A 21,548-nucleotide genomic window follows, 5' to 3' on the forward strand; every position below is an offset into this window, starting at 1 on the left:
TAAAATGGGAGATGCTTTATCAGACAATGCTGTCAGTCTTCTGTGTTTTTGGAACTTGTCCACTAGAATACAATGATCACCTCAGAATTATGAAACTCAAAAGGACTAGAGCCAAACTAGGGAAAAGGGATGCAGCTCCTGTTGGTGTTTTTAACTCTAGGGAAGTGCAGAAACCCACGTGAAACAGTTCATGTACAGACTCCTAGAAAGCCCAGCAGTTATTTCTTTGCATCTGACCAACAATTCCATACAATGCAACTTTTTCCTAAACGAGGGAAGAGCTTTCCCCAAAAGTCAAAGCACAGGAGGTGTCCTTTAAAATTTCCCGAAGTTCATTAGCAAAACCCCCAGTTTCTTGCCTTAATCTGTCTAATCATGACTATGAAGATAAGAGGAGAAAACTGAATGAAAGAAGTGATTGAGAAGGAAGGGAAAATAGGCTGACACTTTAGAATTCAAAAGCCTTTGCTTCTTTCTTTTTCATCTACTCTCCAAGCGAGGTTGCAACTGGTTGAGGCTTCATCCACGGAGCCAAATTCAACTGCTGAGAGCAAGGAGGACAGTCAGATTTGGTGGCGACTCTGTCAGAGGCCGAGGAAGAGCCTCCCTTCTCAGAGTTCTGGCTCTAGTCTAGTCTAATGGTGTTCAAATGTGGCTGGTGTGGTCTCTGCAGAACCACAAAGCAGGTACCTACAACAGGGAGTGAGCACATGCAAAGCTAAACCGTAAACTGCCCACCAGGCAATAACTGCATGTACAGAAATGGGCTCACTTTCTTTCTCAAGATTTTCCCAGCTAACTCCTTTCAAAGCCACCCTCTTTCCTGAATGCTTTTCCCTCGTTCTTATTCTGTGTTCCTTCTGGAAGTTCGCATTTAGAGGTCAGCTTTCCAAGGAGAGCTGTGATAAATGAAGTATCCATTGATGAGAGAACTCTTTTATTTTAATAATGAAACCTTAGAGGTAGAAGGAATTATATTCTTAGCAGGTAGCACTTATAGGCCTTGTACCAAATGTTCTGGCTAAAATTGTCAATGTCTTCATTTTTTAAAAATGTGAAAATACACTTTTACACACACACACACACACACACACACCCCAAGTAGCCATATACATATATGCCTGGATTTAACATCCGACGCACTCCTTGAATCAAGTTCCTGAAAGATTCACAAACATTCTGCAAAGGCTGCTTTACAGCTCCTTTTCTTGTTCTAGTCACACAGGTACTTTTCTAAATAATACCTGTCCTCCTCCCAACCATTTGATCAAATACATACTTTTGAATATGTAGACAAGTGAGCTGTTGTCCAAGAAAGCTGCTCCACTGCTTCCCCTGAGAGCCTGCCTGGGTGTGCGGAGCTACAGCAGAGAGGGAGGGGCCTCAGGTGTGTGAGCAAGAACAGGAAGTCAGGACTAATTACACCTTGTTTTATTTGGCTATTTGAATAACGAATAAAATGCCATGTTTCATTTCAGTTGGTTTTTCAGAGCAAATTGCCTAAGGCTGGCATCTCATTCTATTAATAATAGACCAGTTTTTTTTCCAGTGGGAAACTAATGTTATGACTTGATACAGATTTAAATCATTTTCTTTGAAAAATACAGATTTTGTTATGTCACGGTGAAAATGTTCTTCTTTCTGACTACAATTAGAGCCCTCACTACCTGGCTACAGTCCATCATTTTGTGCTTACATCCTGTATGCCCCAAAGCAACTGTGATCTCACAATGCACAACTTTTAAAAATTGGCTTCAGAGGCACTTAGAGACTTGGCAAAAGACAAAAAAAAAAAAAAAAAATACACATAACACCCCTCCCTCCCCCAAAGAAAACAACTCTAAAGCTGTTACATGGTGGGGTGGGGAAGAGGTGGAATCAGAAAAAAAGGCTTTAGCATATGATATTTACAGGTTGCAGGAAATTCATAATAGTTACTCTGTTTGCAAAAGCAAATAAAAATATATGTCTTTCTGTGTTTAAAAATATCACTGATGAGCCATGTGTAGTCCCAACTGCTTAGAAGGCTGAGGTTGAAGGATTGCTTGAGCCCAGGAGTTTGAAGCCAGCCTGGCCAACATGGTGAGATTCTGCCTCTTAAAAAAACAATAACTGATGATAACGGCTATATGTTTGCTGCAAAGGAAAAGAACAGCATACTCAAAGGTTGTGCTGTGGATCAATGTTCTAATTATCAGAGCCCAATATGTGTATAGCAGAACAGCCAGACAATGTGATCTCTGTCTCAGCCATCTCTCTCCTTGGGGCTCCCAAGAACTGTCTGTGATAAGGAAGACAGGTCAACAGCTTTCAAGTCTGTGTACATTAGGAGAAAGTGTTTCCTCACGACCTTACCATTCTGGGAATTTATAGATATTGGGAAATTAAAAATTAATCTGTACTAGAAAAAGGTGGAGAGGTCTATCCTATATGTAAATGACATTTACACACCTGCCTTTTTGCAATGCCTTTGGGCAAGAATGATCATAGTCTCCCTACAGCCTTTAGTGTTCCATTGATCCACTGATTTTCCAGGTTGTTTGAAATCGAGCTTAAAAAGTTGTCTGGGTACTATGATAGGTCCATGTCGAAGGAACTAAAAAAATTCCTGAGGTTTCTTATGGCTAAAACTACTTCACGTGTTCAAAGATGAAATTGATCAAAATGACATAGTGAGTTCCCTGTCACTAGATGCTCTGAAGAGGAAGAAATAATTGAGAGGGGTGTTGTAAAGAAAATTCAAGAACTAGATGGATGATTCCTTGAGGGACTATGATGACTGGTGTTATCATTTTTCTTTTCTTTTAACAAGCATGACAACTGATGCCTGAAAGTGGGACAAATCATCTAATGCCTGGTGTGCTGCATAGTAACGAAAGGCACAGTCCTCTTCATTATGATGCCTTTATTAGATCAGCCTAATTTAATTAAGATAATGCAGGAGATTTCCAGGGGCTTTCTAATTAGGATGGTTTATTGGGGACACTTCAGCTGTTAAATGAAGCTTAGATTCAGCATACACAAAAAATACTACGATGTTGCCCTGTTTGCATCACAAAATATATTTCAAATAGTGCTTTCATTCTTTGCACAAAAACCTGAATCAATGTCTGACAGAGTATTTTCTCTCATAGGAAAGCTTTCTAAATTTAATCATATTCACTAGTAACTTCCTTTGTACTGAAGTTTCCAATGTTTCTTCCTGAGGTTCATGTTTTAGCCTTATTTCATTCATGTAGAACCTCTAACTTTAAAAATGTTCGTTAGGAAATCCCATGCTAAATTCAAATCCAATGTGGTTGTAATTTAATTTTTCAAAGGCCCATTTGAGAGCTTTGAAGAGGTTTTTTAAATGTTGTTATTTAACCAAAGAATAAGTTCCATGAAAAGTTTATTTTTACATGTACATATTTTGATAGTTTCCTGAATATCCCACCTTTTCCTCCCATTTTTATATCCTTTCTGACTTTTCAACATTCTTCTTGGGGAAGAATCTCATGCTTATCACCTATAGAGTAAAGTCATGATTTCTGCTTGGGACTGGCACACACATAAGCCTATCTGTTGGGACAGAAAAGTGCTTTTCACTGCTCAAGGAACTCTCTGCCATGGTCATGCAGTATGTGAGGCTTCAAGCAACATCCACCCCTCAGCATTTTAACCCTCAGACTCTAGCCTCCTAAGAGGGTGTGGAGTATTCAGTCTGCCTCCATCTGCCCCATCAGGTACTCTCAGTGTTGACAAGCCAAAACAAAAACAAAACAAATACAAAAAGACTAAAGGAAAACCAGCCCCTTAGTTGGTTGTACAGAATCACTATTTTTAGCTATTCACTTTTGTTCAAAAACAATTCTTCTCAATAACAGATAAAATTTGTATTTTTGTTCAAGTAAACATAACATGCAGATATGCATGGTTATAACCTCTCACTTTTCTTCTCTACCCTCATGTCACTGAGGAGGAGAAGTAGAAATTCTTCCCTCCTCCCCTACCTCTTCTTGTAAAGCATCATTATGTCATTATGATTTCTAAGCGGCTAAGAACTAAAGTACTTAATAGCTCTAAAATTCTGCTGGGATTAGAGGTTTTCTGGCCAGTGACTAAAGAGCTAACGTTGGTGAAAAAAAGAAAAGAGAGTTCCATCTTGAGAGATTTTGGTTTAATTGGTCTGAGGTAGGGCTGGGCTATTTCATTTGTTTAATTGATACATGGTGACTGTTCACATTTCTAGGGTGTATGTGGTATTTTGATGCATGAGGGTGACGGGTACTGATCCACTCAGAGTGACTGGGATGCCCTCACCTCAAACATTTATCATTTCTTTGTGTTGGGAACATTCCAGATCTTAAGCAAAAAAAGAGTTAACTTTGGACGTTACAAAGAAAATGTTAAATCTGTTGCCAAGCCATTTACTGCAATGTTAAAAGCTAAAAGAACCAGTTTGTCCAACACTCCTGAGCCTAATAATGCAATTGTAACTAGTATACTCAGGTGAAACAGCCTTCTAACACTGCTTTAGAAGTGATTTATTGATCCCTGTGCAATAATTCTTTAGCGATTCATATAACTAGAATTTATAGATTTATTCCTAACCTCAGGAAAAATTGACTTCATCCTTGAACATTTTGCCTTCTTGCATCAATCTTGGAATTACAATTAGCTAAGCTTAATTAAGATCCTGAAAAGGCACTTTCCAACCCCCTTGTGAGCAGAATCCAATTTTCCAAAGTTTGGATCATATCACTTACTCTTTAGAAAGCCATCTATAAATACATTTATGTGTTTAGCAAACAATATCATCAGACTGTACATATTTTTCATAAAGGAGGAAAGAAAGGGACATTCAGAAAGCACTACTGTACTTGGTAATACTGTTATATGAATATGATATGCAGAGGGTATGCAGGGTTCTTGGTGGAGACGGTGGCAGGGGATGGGTCCAGTTTTCCAGTTGGGAGCTATGTGAGCATCTAAAAGGAAAATTAAGACATTTAAAATACAAGCTAACATTGATAATATTAAAAATTGTTGTCACTAATGTGGGAATATAATTTAGTGTAATCTGTTAAGAAAAGAATTTGGCAAAATTTAGGATACATATGCAATTGACCCAGCAGTTTCATTTCTAGGAAGTTGTGCTTAATTTACTCACAAAAGGACATAAAGACACAGGAAAGACAAGAATGTTCATTTCAGCACTTTTCAGAAAGAGTAACAGGAAAACACTCAACTTGCCCTAAATGTCCATCATAAAGGAAATGGCAATTCAATTATGGTATCCCACATAATGAAATACTATGCAGCCTGTAAAAAGAATGTTAGGTACAGTTGTAGAAAGCATATTGTAGACTAACTGCAGACTTCCACTCTATACCACTGTGGTTTTATTGGACAATATATTTTTGGAAGGTTGTAACTTATCTTGAGAGGAGGGGTAGAGGCTGCGAGAGGTTAGAGAAGAACTTTAACTTTTCATTTTGGAGCATTATTCATTTATTTTTACTGCAAGCAAATATAAATATTACATTTATGTACTTATGTATGCATATATGTATTTATTTATTTATTTGAGATGGAATTTCGCTCTTGTCACCCAGGCTGGAGTACAATGATGTGATCTCAGCTCACTGCAACCTCTGCCTCCCAGGTTGAAGCAATTCTCCCACCTTAGTCTCCTGAGTAGCTGAGATTACAGGCACCCACCACCACGCCCAGCTAATTTTTACACTTTTAATAGAGATGGAGTTTGACCATGTTGGCCAGGCTGGTCTTGAACTCCTGACCTCAGGTGCCCACCTCAGCTTCCTAAAGTGCTGAGATTATACGCATGAGCCACCGTGCCTGGACACTTTATATATTTTAAACTTACCAAAATGTACAAAAGAGAAACATAAAGAAAAACATAATGATATTAGAATATTCCATTTATGGTGCATTTTAAAAGATGCAAAGAAATAGATACTTTTTAGGACAATTATGTTACATGAAAAGAAACTTGCATTATTATTTCCTCATTCCTTAACTATGGAGGTCTTTTAAACCCTTCTTTTATTTTGTACCTTCCTCATAAGGTTGTTTTGGGGACTCATAAGATAATACATATCTAACCTCTGCAGTGGGCTTGATGAGTGTTACTCAATAAAGCTAGCCGGCTGTTATAATTTCTTACCAAAGTGAAGGGAAGAGATCGCTGTGGAGGCACAGAAGACAAATGAAGAAAATAAGTCTCTAACTTGGGATGCATGAAACTGATGTCTTCCACATTTCCCATTTGAGAGCACATACATGAGACCTGGGTTATATATTAATGTGTTTATAATATTTGTCTTTGTTAATGAAGCTTCTACTATTATGAAGCCCATTGGGTGCTTTCTGAAAACATGGTCTTAATAAGAATCAAATAGAATCCGATTAAATAAAACAAACATTAGCATACTGTTTTATAAACTTAAGTATATAGTCTGAAAACTAGATCTATTGATGCAGAGATACTAAAAAAAAATTCACACCAGCCAGCAATGATCTCATCTTGCTTCAGATAGGAGGTGAAAAATATCACACTGTATTATAAGTGAGCACATGTAGAATGTGACACGTCAGGGTGGTATTCTGTTGTGTTGCCTTAACAACCAAGCAATAGCTTATAGGAAACTTCTTGGCTCTGCTAGTCAAAGTCCCAAGAACAGGATGCTTTTAATCCATGAATTGACTCTTGAAGAAGTAAAAGCGGCCGGGCTTGGTGGCTCATGCCTGTAATCTCAGCACTTTGGAAGGCTGAGGCAGGCGGATCACAAGGTCAAGAGATCAAGACCATCCTGGTCAACATGGTGAAACCCCATCTCTACTAAAAACCTATAAAAATTAGCTGGGTGTGGTGGTGGGCGCCTGTAGTCCCAGCTACTCCAGAGGCTGAGGCAGGAGAATCGATTGAACCCAGGAAGCAGAGGTTGCAGTGAGCCGAGATCGTGCCACTGCACTCCAGTCTGGCGACAGAGTAAGACTCTGTCTCAAAAAGAAAAAAAAAAAGAAGTAAAAGAAATCTGAGCTCCATTCCTTAAACAGTCTTTGGATTGGACCTTGAAAACCTTGCTGGGAGAAGAGAAAAGCTAATTATGAAACAAAATGAAAACCTGAATATATAGGAGAAGATGACAAGGAGTCTACTCACAGGCAGCTTTTACTCCAGTGGTGATGGGCACAGGGGAGAGAGATAATAAGCACCTAAACTATACCACGTGAATAAAATAATTTCAGACAGGGAAATGTTAGGAAGAGAACCAAGTACAGCAAGAGTGATTGGAGCACATTAGGGAGCGCAGTCGTCGAATACAGTAAGGAAATTTAGTGATGCAACAATAGTGCCTTCCACCAAGTTTGTGTAAGAATAAAGATACCAGCACATAAGAAGAACATTCATGAAGAGACCTTGAAAGCAGATGCGGGTGCAAAAGTACTCATGCCAAGAGATTCTCTAATAATGAGCAACGCATCACCTACCTCAAAAGAGGTTCCCCAAACCCTCGGATTTATTAGGACTAACTGGCTGGTCTCTTACTCTCCAGGCAATGTACTTATACTTTCTTCCCCAATCTCATTCTCTTATTAATTTATACCCATATGGACCAAAAAAGCTTTCACTTATGACATAATACAGAATTTGAGTCTATCTCTACAGTAACATGACCCATTTCTTTCCCCTTCGTTATGCCATAGATTTCTACTTTTTCTCTCTCAAGTCGTAAAACAGCTATTTGCAATGATGGATTAAAAACTTGAAGCTGCTATTGCATTATGAACCTCCCTCTAGTAGCTATTGCAAACTGCTCAGCTTCTTTGTCTGAAACTCCAGGAGGGCTCTGGTGAGTAAGAAAAGCAGAAGAAAATTGCTTCTGGGATTGCTGGGTAAGAACTGCCTCTAGTGCTCTCTGGAGCATACTAGCTCTTTATAAGAAGCAGATAAACCAGAAGTCAGGAGGGAGTTCACGTCAAATCACCTTCAGAAGCTGTCAACAGCCCCAGAGAACTATCTTAGTGGATGGAAAGAAGGATGCAGAAAAAGGAGAATTGATACAGCCTTGTTTTACGTTTGCAAATTGGATAAAGAAAATCTTTAATTCTTTTAAAAAAATGTTAAATACGTGGGAGCTTTTCAACTTGAGGGGTGCACTGTAATACAGGGATTACGTGAAGGGAACTCTGAAAAACTGCCAAGACTTTCCCTGCAACTACTTTTAAATATGCATGCCAGTTCTAGATTCTTTTACTTTTTTTGACACAGAGTCTCACTCTGTCACCCAGGCTGGAGTGCAATGGCGCAATCTCGGCTCACTGCAACCTCTGCCTCCAGGGTTCAAGCAATTCTCCTGTCTCAGCCTCTGGAGTAGTTGGGATTACAGGCATGCGCTGCCACACCTGGCTAATTTTTGTATTTTTAGTAGAGATGGGGGTTTACCCCTGTTGGCCAGGCTGGTCTTGAACTCCTGACCTCAGGTGATTCACCTGCCTTGGCCTCCCAAAGTGCTGAGATTACAGGCGTGAGCCACCACACCCGGCCACATGCCACCTCTTTTTTAAGAGGCTGTTTTACACAGAGGCTTATTATTGGGATCAACTGTTATGATTTGTCTTCCAGGCAGCCTTAGAAACATCTTCTTTAAATATTTTAATAATCCATCCTGATCTCTAAAGAAAAAACACATTCCATTGTAGCAAGTGAACTAGAGAATAATCTTCCATATTTTGCAGTGTTGTCTTTATAGTCAGCCTAACCTTTCTGAAGAACTAGATACTTCAAAAATCTTAAATGCCAGAGAAAATATTCTAATTGTCTAAGCTTTACATTTTTTAGGACTTCTAGGTTTAAAGGCTGCTGAAGGCCGGGCATGGTGGCTCATGCCTGTAATTCCAGCACTTTGGGAGGCGGAGGCAGGCGGATCACAAGGTCAGGAGTTCAAGGCCAGCCTCACCAACATGGAGAAACTCCATCTCTACTAAAAAGCAAACAAACAAAAATACGAAAAATTAGCTGGATATGGTGGTGCATGCCTGTAATCCCAGGGGAGGCAGAGGTTGTGGTGAGCTGAGATTGCGCCATTGCACTCCAGCCTAGGCAACAAGAGTGAAACTCTGTCTCAAAAAAAGTTTTTTAAAAGCCTGCTGAAATGTTTGATCCCTTTTATAGTTGATGGGTAATGTAGCATCTTTGAAACTGGTTGAAGAAGGAAAGAGAATTATTTTTTTCTTTTGAGCAGTGGACTTTTTAATTATGTTTTTTCTTTTCCAAACTATTTTTTGCTATGCACATTGATAGGTAGGCAATGTTTTTGTAATATTTATGCATAGGTATTGGTTGTATGTTTTATAAATACGTAAATTTGTTGGTAGTTTTGAGGACTGAGATATCATACTTATACCATTATTTGGAAAAGCCATCAGTATTTTAAAACTAGATTGTTACCAGAAAAGTCTAAATAAAGGTACATGTCATGAAGTGTTATATCCTTGAGTGATGAGACTTAGACACCATCCTTATCCTCCAAGACTCTATAATGTAAGACATCATGACTAAGATATTATTTATTTTGTGGCAAAGAGAAATAGGATGTTTCTATAATCATTGCTTGGAGCCATAGCAATTAATCTTATGCCACTGATATCAAGAGAAAACCAGAGGCCCCAAGCTGTGTGGTGGCTGTGGGCCAGATCTGGATTCATTCTTGGATGCCTCCTATACACCATTTCACAACTGATACCTGGAGACCACTTCAAGTGTATTTCATTTCAGCATTAGAATTGGTTCTGGAGAGAGGAATGTTGCAGGGGTGGGTGGTAAACTTGTAAATAGAATCTGATGGACTGCTGTCTCCAGAGTTACAGAGCTGCGTGCTCTCCACATACTTGTTAAGGCTTGGCAACGAAGCTCTGGGCTTGGCCCAGTCCGGGACTGGAGTCCTACTATGGAAGCAGATTGCTGGTGGCCCTAAGTCATCTGTACTAGCACCAGTGGGAATGCACCATCAGTATTCTGCTTGGTAGGTTCTAACTCAGAATACCACCTCTCGGCTCACCTCAAAGGAGGGGCATTTGGGCACGAGATACAGGAGGGGCAGGCACAGCATCTGGCATAGGACCCGGGCCTTCTCTTTCATGGGAAAGCTGAGCTGCCTGCAGCCAGGAAGAGGCTGTGGATGGCCTGGGATCTGCTGAGGTGACGCTGCCTGCTGCTGTCCCTTGAACAGCAGCCAGGAGACCACTTTGTCACCTGGCGATGAAGTTGGCTTCTTGCCCCAGTTTCTTCTTAGAATAGCAAATAACATACAAAGTTCAGCATCCCTGTGAGGTCGTCTCCCGGTTTTTAATAATTCCTTGTATTTATTTAGTGCCTTTTTCCTCTCCCAAGAGCTAACGCTAAGAGTTTTCCATATGTTACTTCAATAATCCTCATTACAGCCCCGTGCCTGAGCTGGTGAGAGAACGGTGCTAATGGGGCCGAGGTCAGCACTCAGACTCCACGAGCCCCCTGTGAGCAGCCCTGCTTGCGCTAGAAAATCTGTTCCATGGTCTCACTCTGCACAGCTCCTTTCATAAGCTTACAAGAGGTCACAGAGATAAATAAATAAATAATCATACTGGCAGCTAACATCAAATGAGTGCTCACTCTGGGTCAGGTATTTTCTTTTCTTTTTTAAATTTTATTTATTTATTTTTTATTGTACTTTAACTTCTGGGGTACATGTGCAGAAAGTTCAGGTTTGTTACATAGGTACACATGTGCCATGGTGGTTTGCTGCATCCATCACTCCGTCATCTACATTAGGTATTTCTCCTAATGCTATTCCTCCCCTAACCCTACCCGCTGCTATCTCTCCCCTAGTCCCCCACCCTCCCCAACAGGCCCAGTGTGTGATGTTCCCCTACCTGTGTCCATGTGTTCTCATTGTTCAACACCCACTTATGAATGATAGCATGCAGTGTTTGGTTTTCTGCTCCATGTCAGTTTGCTGAGAATGATGGTTTCCAGCTTTATCCATGTCTCTGTAAAAGACATGAACTCATCTTTTTTTAAGGCTGCATAGTATTCCATGGTGTATATGTACCACATTTTCTTTATCCAGTCTATCACTGATGGGCATTTGGATTGGTTCCAAGTCTTTGCTGTTGTGCACAGTGCCACAATAAACATACATGTGTGAAGGATATAAACAGAAACTTCTCAAAAGAAGACATTTATGCAGCCAACAAACATATGGGCCACGTATTTTCTAAGTGATTATAGTATATAACTAATTCAGTGCTCTCATAAATCCCATAGAGGAGTACTACTGTTAGACCCATTTTAAAGAAAGAGGAAACTGAGGCCCTTGGAGGTTCAATAACTGGCTCAAAGTCACAGGGGAAATGGAGCAGGGATTTCAACTTCATCAGTCTACTTAAAGGGATTCAAAGCGTTTAACCACTACTTGATATTGCCGCCCTATAAGTGACACCATGAATGGCATGACGCTCTTCACAAACACTCCATCTTATCTGTACTTTAAGCACTACTTACTAATATTGATGGGGAGGCAGGGAGTTGAGAGGAGGATAGAAGTGGCATTTAAAGGGCACTACCACTAATGCACATCAGCTACTGTGCTGCACACACCATACGTGTTGTCTCACTCAATCGTTATAACAATATTTAGGGCTGAGTACCAGTGTCTCCATTTTACAGATTGGGATACTGAGGGTCAGAAAGGCTACGTAATTTGAATATTGATATTTAGTGCAAGATCCAGAATTGGAAGAGATAGCTTTCTCCCTATTCCCTCCCTCTTTTTTTTTTGAGACTGAGCCTCACACTGTCACCCAGGCAGGAGTGCACTGGCACGATCTCAGCTCACTGCAAACTCTGCCTCCCATGTTCAAGTGATTCTCTGCCTCAGCCTCCCAAACAGCTGGGATTACAGGTGCTCGCCAACATATCTGGCTCATTTTTTATTTTTAATAGAGATGGGGTTTCACCACATTGTCCAGTCTGGTCACAAACTCCTGACCTCCAGTGATGTGCCTGCCTTTGACCCCCAAAGTGCTGGGATTACAGGCGTGAGCCACTGTACCCGGTCAATCTCTTCCTACTTCCGATGTATATGCTATTTTCATGAAACTTCAGATAACACTTCCAATTTAGTTAAAGGGAATACTATAGTCATGAAAAAGGAACACAGGGAGAGAGGAGATGAAGCGTGAGCACGAATTATGGTGTCCAGGATGAGGACCACAGTTTCAAGCTTCCATTGCTGTGCCCTCTTTCCAACTATCACGTGGCTTTTTGGTCCTATTTACATACTCCTCTCAAACAGAAAGTTGGTCAACCCTCAGGGCCACAGGGGCAACACTAGGTGACGGGACAGAAACAGGTGGTTACTTTCCAGTAAAACAGGAATGCTTCAACCTACCTCATTTGTTTATTGGGTGGATTCAGTGATACGGTCTGTCTAAACCCTTAGGACAAAGTCAGTGCTCAACAAATGTTTGAAAGATATCAATATCAGCAAACTAATGCAGGAACAGAAAACCAAACACCACATATTCTCACCTCTAAGTGGGAGCTGAGGATGATGGCTTCCAGCTCCATTCATGTCCCTGCAAATGACCTGATCTTGTTCTTTTTTATGGCTGCATAGTATTCCATTATTTTTTAAACTTCAAACACAGTTTAGGTATCATCTCTTCTGGGCAGGATATTACTTACAAATCATTTATATTTAGGATATATTTAGATATAATTTCTTTTACAGTTGTCCCCCACTTTCTTCTCCCTGTCACTTCCATTAGAAAATGAATCAGTTCTTCATACACACTACTTCCGATTTCAGGATCTCTATTATTGCAGTTTAAAGTTTAGGTTCATAAATCTGTTTCTCTTATAAACTCCTTGAGAGTAGTCAGTGGTCTTTCACCTCTGTAAAATAAGGTTCAATAAATGTTTTCCTATCACTGAAGAAAAAAAGAAAAAAAAAGATATCAACATCCAGCCAGGCGCAGTGGCTCATGCCTGTAATCCCAGCACTTTGGGAAGCTGAGGTGGGAGATTACTTGAGGTTAGGAGTTTGAGACCAGCCTGACAAACATGGTGAAACCCCGTTTCTACCAAAAATACAAAAATTAGCTGGGCATGGTGGCACGTGCCTGTAATCCCAGCTACTTGGGAGGTTGAGGCAGGAGAATTGCTTGAACCTGGGAGGCAGAGGTTGCAGTGAGCTGAGATTGTGCCACTGCACTCCAGCCTGGGTGACAGAGCGAGACTCTGTCTCAAAAAAAAAAAAAAAAAAAAGATAAAGATATCAACATCCAAAGAGTTCCTCTTGGTCATTTGAAGCAAATGGGACTAATTACCAAATCATTTATCTCTTTGGAGGCACCAAGTGGTTTTGAAAGAAGAATGGACTCCAAGAAGCGCAGGTTCTGGAGTCAGGCACACCTGGGTTAGTACCCTGGCTCTGTCATTTCCTCCATGAATGAATTTTCGCAAACTACTTAGCCTCTCAGTTTCCAAACCAGGAAGTGGGGATACTAATAAACCTTATGTCCTAGGATTATTAAAGGAGAAAATAAATGTTAAGAGACTTCTGATCAGGGCTCTGTAAAGGCCAACTATTATTATTAAACTGATGATTTTTATGAGAAGCTAAAATGTAGAACTATGCTTATATTTCCCAGTTTTTGCAAGGTCACCTGCGATCATAAATGGGAGTTCACTGGAGCTGTCACTTGAATGCTTCAGACACGCTTAACCAGCCTGCTTTCCTAAAAGTGTTCATAAGCGGAGGGGAATTTTGCTTTTTCAGCAGATAAAGTTTCAAAGTACATTGGCAAGATGTGTTGGGTGCCTTGATTAATGGCTGGGTAGATACTCATATTGGTAGTAATTACTAGCACATGTGTATTGGAAATCACACACGGCACAGAGCACACTTAGTGTTATGATAAACAGCGAGATCTTAAACAGGGACATTTTGGTTAGCTGGCTATGATAACTGTTAACATTGCAAAGCCAGTTCCTAGACTTCAAGTTCCTTATAGCTGAAATATCAAAACCCAAAGAAAGAAAAACTCCAAATTGCTTCCTGTGTATTATGCTCAAGTTAGACAATGCAATCCGGATATGACTTCCACCCGAAAGCAATACTTCTACTGTGGTTAGCAAACCAGACTTCTTTTCCCTTTTAGTTGAACTTGACCTAATTAAGGAGAGGGTGTAGAATTTTGCCATAATGCTCCCAGATTCTTTAACAAGTCATCCAACATTTGTGTCATTACATAACTTGCCAAGTTATAACCCAACAGGCAACTGTTTCTTTCAGTACAATGTAAGCTTTCCTATGGAGAAAACATTTTAAGGCTCTACAGCTGGTCTCTAACAAGGCTCCAAACACTCCTTTCCCTCCAGCTCCAAAATGCTTTGCTGTCTTCTCAAAGAGCTTTCACATCTGCTGACAAGGCAAGGTATACACCTGACAATTACTCAAGAGACTTAGGTTTGGGAATTTCTTTTCAGATTGTCACAAGATAGCAGAGACCAAGGGAGAGGAAAAGCAGCTTTTTCATACTGTGTTGGTATTTGCTGCTAGCATATGCTATTGTGTGCTGCCTCACTATCACAAGCTGGATTTGTTGCTGAGAAAGTGCAGGAAGAGTCAAGCCTATTGAGTAGAAGATGCCTGCCTGGCACGGTGGCTCACACCCGTAATCCCAGCACTTTGGGAGACTGAGGTGGGTGGATCACCTGAGGTCAGGAGTTTGAGACCAGCCTGGTCAACATGGTGAAACCCCATCTACTAAAAATACAAAAATTAGCTGGGTGTGGTGGCAGGTGCCTATAATCACAGCTACTCGGGAGGCTAAGGCAGGAGGATTGCTTGAACCCAGGAGGCAGAGGTTGCAGTGAGCTGAGATGGTGCCACTGCACTCCAGCCTGGATGACAGAGTGAGACTCTGTCTTAAAAAAAAAAAAAAAAAAAGATGATGATGCCTGCACTTGGAAAAAGGAAATACAGAAGAGGCAGTGAGTGGAATGTGTCTACCAAGACTGGGAGTTTGGTGTGTTTGTTCACTCATTCGTTCCTTCCTTCCTTCCTTCTTTTCCTCCCTCCCTCCCTCCTTCCTTCCTTCTTTCCTTCAATGAAGTCTCGCTCTTGTTACCCAGGCTGGAGTGCAATGGCGCGATCTCAGCTCACCGCAACCTCTGCCTCTTGGGTGCAAGCAATTTTCCTGCCTCAGCCTCCTGAGTGGCTGGGATTACAGGCATGTGCCACCACACAGAGCTAATTTTTGTATTTTTTAGTAGAGACAGGGTTTCTCCATGTTGGTCAAGACAAACTCCCAACCTCAGGTGATCTGCCCACCTTGGCCTCCCAAAGTGCTGGGATGACAGGTGTAAGCCACTGCGCCTGGCCTCCCATGTCAATTTTCAACCATTCTGTTAGTCTGCTTTGAAACTAGAAACTCTTATTATTAGGGGTCCACTTGTTCCTTGATAAAACACACTTAAGAGAATCCAGCCGGGGACCACTTGAAGATTCTGTGATCCTGTAAGACCCAAGGGATGTGTAGGTAGCAGGGCTGTGTTTGTAATCCCAGGAACACACAATCCCTAAGTGCCCTGAGAGTAGAGCAGGTGCAACTGTCCTGACTGTGCCCCTTATGAGTAGAAGGAGAAGAAGACACAACTCACGGAAAGGAATCAGTGCTGTGCCTGTGTACTGTGGGTGCCCAATCAACACTCACTGCATGCTGCCCGTACCCTAGTCATCTATCAGTCTCCTGGACTATCTGGTTTTCCAGGAACAACAGATTTGAACTTAGTTGAGGGGCAGAATTGCAAGAACCACTATGCCTCTCTAGGGAAACTGGCTGCGAAGCTTTCCCTCAGAGCTGTTTGTAAATGCTGCCCAGCAGGGTGTACAGGATAAAAAAGTTGCCCAGATAAAGTTTTCAGATTCTCTCTCATTCAGGTTTCAGATCCATTGTACAGCCTCATCTGAAATGGCCTTAGGGAGATAGGCTTTCTGATCTGGAGCTGTGGAAGCTGACAAAATCAGGGGCAAGAGCATATCTGAGACCCAAGTGGGAAGTCAAAGTAGAGTACTCAAAAGAGGGGAATGGAACGGGTCAGCAAAACCGAAGAGGACAAAAACAGGACCAGGGTTAGCGGCAGGCTCTGAGCACCACAGCCCCAGGGCTAGGGTCATCAGGGAGCCCTCTGAGCTCCAGTCTGGATCAGGAGATTTCTGTGGCTGGTTTTTATGTGCCAGCTTTATCCTGGGGCAAAGGTAGGTCTGCAGTATTTAAAGGGCCTGGCTTAGACAGAATAGTCTAGGAGAGGGTTTCTTCAAGTATGGCCTGCAGAGACTTACTCAAAACCCTTTGCGGTGCTTACTAAAATGCAGATCCCAGGGCTCCACTCAGACTTACACAATCAATATGTGCTAGAACCAGGAATCTGAGTTTTTCAAAAGCACCCTACCCAACTCACACATGTGACTTTTAGGAATTCTAAGATTTTAAAACCTGCTGAGATACAGGAAAGTTCAAGGAACTTAAAGACAAGAAACATGAGTTATAATCTTGGCTTTGTGACCTTAACCTCACTGAGCCTGAATTTCTTTATCTGTAAACTTGGGTAACGTATTTCATTTTAAGTGTAGCTTATGCCAATGAAGATAAGTTGTTTGTAAATGCAAATATTCATAATTATCACATTTCTGAGCCAAAGGAAAATCTTGGAGACTGCCACCATTGTACCCAAGTTAGGTCTGAGTGTGGTCAGTTACCTCTGAATCTACCCATGTAATGACCCTTAGCTACACATTTCTTGGAAGGCTCTCTGATGATCTTTTATTTTATCCAGAACGTACAGCCCTGTGTGAGTGCCTTGTGTATACTGGGAGATGGACTACTGGCTTTATCAAATCCTGGAGCCATGAGGGAGAAGGGCTTTGAGGGGCCAGAAGTCTCAGGGGTGAATTCCAGGGACTTTTAATGTGCTAAGCTACTTGGGACAGTAGCTGGGGTTAAGAATTAAGAGGTGGAAGAACAGGATTAGAGTCCCAAATGAGTTGATGAATTGTAGTAGTAGTCAGGAACAAAGGGAAAAAGCTCAATCGGAAAAGCTCTGGATGCTACATGGAGGAAACGATCATTATCACAAACACAAGCTAAGCAATGTCCAGCCAAATGAGGATAATAGGCTGAAAAGGAGCCAATGAGGCCCAGCTATCATTTGAAACATGAGTGTGGAATTTGGCAGCACCGACTGAAGCAGAGTTTGAAGGAACTGTGAGGTCATCGTCACTTTCTCACACCTTTATGAGACGTCTTTGTCTACTGCTGGACTTCACAGTTTGAGAGACATGGAGTACTTGGACACAGCTCAACAGATAGAAATAAAGATGACGAAACTGTTGGAGAATAAGAACTGTGAGGAAAAGCAAAAAGATCTGGTGTTATTTAACCTAAAGACAGGCAAGCTAAGGGGAGACATAACTCTTCCTGGCCATGAATTAAAGTTGAGTGGGCAATAGTTCTTTGTAGTCTACTGAGGAGTGAACAGACTTAAGTTCAATAGAAAGAAAGTATGTAAAGTAAAATAAAACATTTCTTATGATGCATGGAGTCCACACAGGCTGTTGTGGTAAGGGCAAAATTCCTTTCCAAGCTTTGACCAAGGGGCCACACCAGACTGGAGGATGCAGATATAACACGCCAAGTTTAAACTATTCTGACAACAAAACTGATGCATTTGGAATCAGCTCCAGCTCTGGACTATAGCTATAATTTTGGGCAGTAAATTAATTTGTCTGGGCCTCAGTTTCCTCACCTATAAAGGCAACTGACCAATGACTTCCATGGTTTTTGCAGTAAATTAATTTGTCTGGGCCTCAGTTTCCTCATCTATAAAGGCAACCGACCAATGACTTCCATGGTTTTCGCAGCTTTGAAAATTCACATTCTGTGATATTCAAGAGTAATATAGAGGCTGTATTGAACACACTAAACATTTCTTTCCAGTGAAAGGAAAAATAGTAAACATGCTGGGGATTTTGGCATTTGATCTAGGTTTGATGGGCTGATGTTGTGGGCTGGGAAAACTGGGGAGAGGTCCAAGATCCTTACGGGGAAGTATCTGCTTCTGAGAGAAAGGTGGGGAAGAGAATGCAGGATGTTCAGAAGAGGAATGCGTGGAGTGGGAGAGGAACATGAGAGGGGCCCGCAAGCCATCCAGGAATAAGGACAGGAAAAGGAGAGGAGGCATAGAGTGTGAATATGGGTAAGCTGACTGCTGTGGTCTGGATGTTTATGCCCCACCACCCCAAATTCATATGGCATTTAGGAAGTGGGGCCTTCTGGGGGTGATCAGGTTATGAGGGTAGAGCCTCATGACTGGGATTAGTGCCCCTATAAAATAGGCCCACGGGAGCTCGTTAGTTCTTCAGATATGCGAGACCACAGCAAGAAGGCGCCATCTCTGAATCAGAAAGTGGGCCCTCCTCACCAGACATCGAATCTACTGGCACCTTCTTCGTGGACTTTTCAGCCTTCAGAACTGTGAGCAATAAACTTCTGCTGTTTATAACCTATCCAGTTTATGGTACTTTGTTACAGCCGCCAGAATGGACTAAACCACAGATTAAGACAAAGCATTAGCTAAGGGACCAAGCCAAGGACCTGATCTAGACTCAAAACAGCTGAGGAGACCCCCTCAAAGGCTGGCCGGGAGATCAGCTGCAATCTGAAACCAAGAGGACTGGGGCGGGACCCAGGTAGGACGAGGCCCCAGTTCTTCATAGCCCTGAAAGTCTGAAAGCAGCTTTGCTTTGAGACAGATGTGGTTTCCATTTTGCCTCTGTTACTTAGTAGCCATGTGATCTTGGGCAAGATGCTTATCTTTGTTAGATCATAGTTTCCAGATAATAAAATAGGGGTAATATATCCACTTCATAATATTTTTGTGAGGATTAAAGGTGATTATGTGCCTGACACATAGTAAGCGTGGATAAACTGCTGTGATTCTGATTTTGGCTTGGGAATGGAATTAAGGCAAAATAAAAAGAAACATCTGTGACCTTGTGGTTTCTAGAAAAGCCTGAAACTGGACTCCTATTAATAATGATGCAAACTGTTACATAGCATGCTCATCTATGTTCCCCCATCTGATCCTCAGAAATTTTATTTTCTTTTTTGAGACAGAGTCTCACTCTGTCACCAGGCTGGAGTGCAGTCGTGCAATCTTGGCTCACTGTAACCTCTGCCTCCTGGATTCAAGCGATTATTCCGTCTCAGCCTCCCAAGTAGCTGGGATTACAGGTACCCACCACCATACCTGGCTAATGTTTGTATTTTTAGTAAAGATGGGGTTTCACCATGTTGGCCAGGCGGGTCTTAAACTCCTGACCTCAAGTGATCTGCCTACCTCAACCTCCCAAAGTGCTGGGATTACAGGCGTGAGCCACTGCAACTGGCTAATCCTCAGAAATATTTAACTTTGAAGTGGCTATTGTTAGCCCATTTCACAGATGAGAAATTGAGACCCAGAGTAGGAAATGCCTTGTCCAAGCTCAGTTAGTAAGTTGTAGAGTCGTGATGATTACTTGTCTTCTGATCTCAGTCACTGCTTTTTTTTTTTTAATTTCTATTTCATGGAAGTGACATCGGAAGAAGATGGGAGACAGATTAGTTTTTAAAATTATAACGAGGTTAACTCAGCAATGTGAGACTGAACTTGCAAGATGATGTGCTTGCTGATAGTTGTCTGTTGGTAGTCCCTTGTCCCAGAAAGGTTACTAGGTGCTAACTGGTACTCCAGCCTGCTGAGAACTGTGCTGAGAGAGAAGGGAAAACTGGACTGGGGCTCCCAGGCACTGTCTTCAGGGTGCCTTTCCTTCCCATTCTGCCGCCAACCCCGCCAATACAAGCAAAGTAAGAATTAGGTTAGCACAGCTTTCTGCTTGTCACACCTGCTGAATGAACAGGATTCTACGGTTTCCATCTTTAAATAGAAACATTACTACTGATTTGTAGTCATCATGCTGTCCAGCAGTCCTTAATAAACGTTAAGATCATTAGAGTCACTTAGCTCCTTTCTTCCTCTTCACGGAGTTACCAGTCTTCTGATCTCTCTTACAGAATTCCTTTCTAACCAGCAAAGCATGCTTGTGACTCTCCTCTCCTACTTCAGATATTGATCTCAGGGGCTGAACATTCACATCCAGTAAGGCAAGACTCACTGCTTCTGAGCCCAAGATGGATCACCCTGCCGAGCACTGGACCTGTGGCTCCTCGTTTCTTCCTCACTCCCAAATGTACTTGGACACTCTCTGGGGCCCTTTTCTGCTCTCAGACTGTAAGAAAAGGGCTGATATTTTCAAAATAGTTTAGATAGAGTCCTTCTGGAAGCAAGGAATATGACTAAGTGATTTTTAAAAGTCCCTTCCAGCCAGTGATTCATCAGACACAGAATTTTAACTTGGAATGGTCTGTAATTTTCTGGGCCAAATGTCTCATTTTTGCAAATAAGGAGAGTGAGTTCTATAGAGGTTGAGACTAGTGGGGGCTGCCTGCTAAGTGGACAGATCATGGGAGTTGAAGTTAGAAGTTCTGGAGTGTTTTGTTGTTTTCTGAGACAGAGTCTCATTCTGCCACTCAGGTTGGAATGTGCAGTGGCACAATACTAATTCACTGCAGCCTCGAACTTCTGGGCCAAAGAGATCTTCTCACTTCAGCCTCCTGGGTAGCTAGGACTACAGGTACACACCAAAACACTGGGCTAATTTTATTTTTTGTAGGGATGGGGTCTCACTATGTTACCCAGGCTGGCGTCAAACTCCTGGTCTCAAGCGATCCTCCTGCCTTGGCCTCTCAAAGTGTTGGGATTACAGGCTCATGCCTATGAGCCACCATGTCTGGCAGAAGTTCTGAATTTGAGGCCAAACTCTATCACTCACATGCTTTGTGACCTTGAGCAAGTCATTAACCTCTAGAGCTCCAGTTTCCATACTTGTAGAATGGAAATAATGCTACCTGCCCTACCTGCTTCCAAGTGTAGTTCTGAGGATCACATGTCATATTTAGGAAAGAAATGATAAAATGTAATACAGTGCTTTATCAATGTTACATTATTAAATAGCTGGTTCAAGGTCACATAGTGGCAAAACCAGGATCCTCAATTCCAATGTAGTTTGATTTCCATCATACAATGTTGCCTTCTTGACATTTTTCCAATTCTCTAAGATTTTCTCATCAGGCACCACACTAATTTGGTCTCCACATGTTTTCCTTTAAATCCCCGGACACACACAGACTCAAACTTCGGGAATCCAGACTGGCTCAGATGGATCACAGACCAGCAACTACGAAGCGCTGGTAGAGAGATCTCAGCAGCTTTCCATTACATCACAGTCACGTACCTCAGACCCTGGGCTGATGGCTGCCAAGGGACTGGGCATACTCACGAGCTCGCTTGCCATGGCACTGCTCTAGCTAGTTTCATAACACCAAATTGCAAGTTG

At 41.8% G+C, this 21,548-nt stretch overlaps 1 protein-coding gene across 5 annotated transcripts in view; it reads right to left on the reverse strand.

The window, feature by feature from the left end:
* PALLD (palladin, cytoskeletal associated protein) overlaps nucleotides 1-21,548 on the reverse strand; it is a 463,427-nt gene that overhangs the window by 276,435 nt on the left and 165,444 nt on the right. The window contains exon 1 of one of the 5 annotated variants that reach the window (XM_064371021.1): nucleotides 1,280-1,332. The exons of the other annotated variants lie outside the window; for them this stretch is intronic. The gene's annotated coding sequence lies outside the window, so the exon portion shown is untranslated. Of the gene's footprint in view, nucleotides 1-1,279; nucleotides 1,333-21,548 lie in introns of those variants that run through there. 5 annotated transcript variants of the gene reach the window in all.

Source organism: Aotus nancymaae, unplaced genomic scaffold, assembly GCF_030222135.1.
Source record: "Aotus nancymaae isolate 86718 unplaced genomic scaffold, 86718_ANA_hifiasm-v0.15.2.pri h1tg000115l, whole genome shotgun sequence".
Classification (NCBI taxonomy): Eukaryota; Metazoa; Chordata; class Mammalia; order Primates; family Aotidae; genus Aotus; species Aotus nancymaae.